Here is a 4,219-nt window from a genome sequence, read left to right as displayed (position 1 = left end):
TCAACTCGTTAAAACGAGTCTCGTACTCCTCTACAGTTAGATTTCCCTGTTTCAAACTCAGAAATTCTCTCTTCTTTTCTTTCTGATGGAAATAAGTGAAATACTGACCATCGAATTCCCTGAGAAAATCAGACCATGTCTGAGGAGTAGCGGAACGGGACTTCACCGAATTCCACCAAGTACGAGCCCTCTTCTCTAATAATCTCGTAGCCACCATCAACTTCATGTCGTCGTCTAATCTCATATCAGAGAGTGTCTCTGAAACCTGATTAATCCAGTCCTTTGCCACAGTGGCATCCAACTCACCCGTGAAAGATACACAACCCAATTGCCTAGCCTCCTTCAGCTTCTTGGAAATGGATACATCCTGTACTGGTGGTGGAACTAAAGGAGTAGTTGGAGGCACTACAGGTGGAACTTGACCAGTCTGAGCTTGACCAGCCATTGCTGCAAAGAAAGCTGCCAATGCTTGTGCTGCTTCAGTAGGCATGGCGGGAATACCCGTAGGTGGCTGAGGAGATGGAGGATGTGGAGGACTATCGGCCTGCTCAGCAGTAGGTGCTGCCCGAAGGGTAAATGCAGCTGATTCCTCCTCTACTGTATTTGGCTGATGACGTTGGGAACGACCTTTTCCCCTCCCAACCGATCTAGTGAGAGGTGGACGTCCGCGTCGAGGAGGCATAATAATCTATAAGAGAAAACGAGTAAGCTTAGGGAACCTTAGGCTCTATATGAAAATGCATGCATTCTATTCAACCTAACTTAACTTAATCCGGGGCCACACTGATATGGTAAATTTTTAAAACCACTTTAAAACCAAAAACTCTTATCTTTAAAACCAAAAGCTCTGATACCAATCGAATTGTCACGACCCGGAACCTCCCTCAGGCCCATGACAATCGCCGCGACGTCCCGATTGACACTCATTATCCGGAATGCCAACCGGAACCCCGCAAGGCTTACATATCAGTTTCTTTCCTTTCTTGTGAGCAATCATTGTTAGATATCGAGTCTTTAGAGAATATATACTATTTTAGATCAAAAACAATCAAAATAAAATTTTCGCCACATAGGGGTATTTTGGTCATTTTTTTTCTCAAAAATTTCAAAACTGGCTAAAACGTAATATACAAGTACAAAATACATAATTCATATTCAAAATGAGTTTAAAAGTCTAAAATCTTCATTTAAAACGAAATTACGATTATTTGAATAAAATAAGAAAATAAAAGAAATATTAAGGGAAATATTCTATTTTCTTATAAAACAATATTTATAAAGTTATACGTGAATAATTTTTATAGCGTAAAAGCTAAATAAATTTATACATACTGAAATACAGTAAGCCAAAATATTTAATTTAATTTACAATAACCAGAGGGCCCCCGAATAAACAAAAGTAAAGAGGACTGTGAACCTACGATTTGGAAAATGCAGATCCAATAGTAGTCCTCGATGAGATCAGCTATCTACAGTCTATACTGAACCTGAAATGGGTGGAAAGGAGTTAGGTGAGATTTTGCAATCCCAATGAGTAAACAGACATTATCATAAATATCTAAAGGCGAGTAAAATGGAGGCAAGTTTAAACAACAAATTTCAACTCATTTCATAATGTTTTCAATTTATTTCTTAAACCACAAAGTATTTGTAATTTACCAAAACAATTGTTAAGGCTTATGTCTTTTATTAAAACAAGGCTCAAGCCAAAACTAATCCTCGGGGATACCTTGGCCGAGGTATCTAACCGAGTCCGCCAAGGGTGTTAAAATATTCACACGTGAAACACATTTTTATTTTTACAACAAGCCGTCCCTTGGCGTTGGCCGAGTTACACATTCACGTGGGGGTTCGACGTGAAGTGAGCTCTAATACTACCCCAGGAGTTACCCTCCTCGCCTCTACAACCGGAGTAACTATATAACTGGGTTTACCGTGCCCCTCTAATAGGCAGTCCACGGAAACCCGTCACTGCAGTGACTAACCCACCAATTTTAATAAAATTTCGACAGTATAGCGTGGCTTTTATTTATTTATCCAGCCTGCATAGTAAAATCAACTTACATAAATTTCCCAATGCATTCACAAAATATAGCCACATATACTCATTTCTCATAAGCCATTCCTAGGAAAATATATATTTTTCAAGTCAATTTGTAGCCTCCAATTACTCAATTTCATAATCAATACAATATATTTTTATTTGTCACATTTATTCCTAAAACATCAAAAATCTCGTTTTAATCTCGTTCTCATTTCATAAAATACATAAAGGGAATTTAAAATAAACTCTAGATAATTTACAATAATAATAAGTTTACTCACTGTTTGTACAAAATAAAAGCTTTCAAGCGCCCCGATCACTACTCGTCGGGTACGACTTCTTTGCCTTTTCCGGAAGGCTCTCCTCCTAGACACATTACAAAAATTTACACAATTCATCACATTGATGCTAAATCACTATATAATTAACTTAAATCCTATACTAATGCATGGTATGAAATGCAATAGCCTAAAACGACTTAAATGCGGTATTAACCTATTTTTGGCACTTTACCCGATAAATTGCTAACGCGCTCCATTTTAGCTCTAAATCATCCCATTCTCTCTCCAACATTTCTAACCATTAAATATCAGCCAATAACCTTCTAAAAACAACAAAATCAGCTCACTCCCTTCCTTGGAAAATTCGGCCAAAAATGGGACATTAACTCGGTAAATTTTCTACTTTGTTTTTCTATCACGTTTAATCGTTTTTCATCATTTCTCTTCATTTTCCTTAGAATAAAATCAATTCATCATCATTGTACAGCATTGAGCATCCAGCCAAGAGTGGGTATTGTGAAAATTTACTGATTTCTTGCCCAATTTAATTTCTAAACACATTTAACTAACTAAAACTATCAATTTAACTAAAAATCAAAACCTAAAAATTTCAATTTCTCTCTCCTAGAATTTCGTCCAGCCCTTGATATCACTTTTTGATCTCTCTCCTCAAGCATGCTAAATGGAAATAAAGGCATAGGAAAGGTAGAAATCAAGCTAAAATCGAAAAATCTTACCGTTAGACGCGTAAACGGTCGAAAACCGCGAATTTCTCTTTGAATTTTCTTGTTTCTCTTTGGTTTTTCTTTTCTTCTTCCTTTCCTCTCTATTTCCTCTCTTTTTCTTCCTTATGGCCGGCCAGCACTCAAAATTTGGGTTTAAATGGCTGACTTTTCATTAAAATAATATTATTTCATTAAAAAATGCCATGTGTCACTTTCCCATTGGCCCATTTTTAAAATTTCATCCATTTGTTTCCAAATTTTCACCATACACTTGTCTCATATATTCATAGCTTAGATAAAATTCTCAGACTCATCCAAAGTCTCGGTGGAGTAATTTTTGCAATTTACACTTTTGCCCCCGTAAAAGTCAAAAATTACATTTTTGCCCCAAAAATTGAAAAATTGTCCATAGACATATTTTTCATCCCTTATACTCATACCATTCTCCAATTTGTCAAATTTGATCTAAATTCTCTCAAAATCTCAAATTTTGTCCGTGGGTGGCAAAATTACGATTTTGCCCCTACACTCCAAAAATCACCAGAATTAAACTTTTTCACTTCCTATCATTAAATTATACTCCAAATAGTTAATCTTGGTCAAAAATTTCACTCCATGATCAAATTATTATCTTAGTTGGCAAAATGACGATTTTGCCCTTGAACATCAAAATTTCCAATTTTACCCCAAATGAACCCTCGAACTCCGAACAATCATTTTTTTCATTCCTGGACTATAAAATATTAAATTTCATCCTACAATTCCTATTTGAACTAGTTCGAGGTTAAATCAACTCAAGTGTACCGTTAGGTACGATATCGGGTTTCGTCTTTTCTTATGTGCTTTCCTAGCATAATAACATGCTACTCAGTGCATGTATGTCATGACATGTATTTATAGGGTTGGGTTTTACATGAGTAATAAGGCTTTTGCAGGCTTGAGTGACTATAAATGAACTTTTCTTGTCAATGGATGGCTTTTGCTTCACGTTTCTCGACATAAATATTCAATTAAAATATGTTCTAACAAAAAAATGTAAAAAAATTCATCTTAAAATCTTTTGAGAGATTATAAAGGCATTTAAAACGAGTAATAAGCTTCCGTAGGCATGAATGACTATAAACGAACTTTTCTTATCAATGGACGGCTTTCGCTTCACGTTTCCCGAG

The 4,219-nt window shown here is 35.9% G+C and overlaps 1 long non-coding RNA gene across 1 annotated transcript; it reads right to left on the bottom strand.

Moving 5' to 3' along the window:
* Positions 1–1,348: 1,348 nt before the first annotated feature.
* On the bottom strand, positions 1,349–3,184 carry LOC148763637 (uncharacterized). The gene is made up of 3 exons (XR_016025116.1): positions 3,063–3,184; positions 2,326–2,410; positions 1,349–1,487 (listed from the first exon to the last, which is right to left on the bottom strand). It is a non-coding gene; the product is annotated as an uncharacterized LOC148763637 (long non-coding RNA).
* Between the last annotated feature and the right edge of the window lie 1,035 nt (positions 3,185–4,219).

Source organism: Theobroma cacao, chromosome 3 (assembly GCF_053813885.1).
Source record: "Theobroma cacao isolate CCN51 chromosome 3, ASM5381388v1, whole genome shotgun sequence".
Classification (NCBI taxonomy): Eukaryota; Viridiplantae; Streptophyta; class Magnoliopsida; order Malvales; family Malvaceae; genus Theobroma; species Theobroma cacao.
The sequence above is the reverse complement of the archived record's forward strand: the minus strand, read 5'-3'. Positions and strand labels throughout refer to the sequence as shown.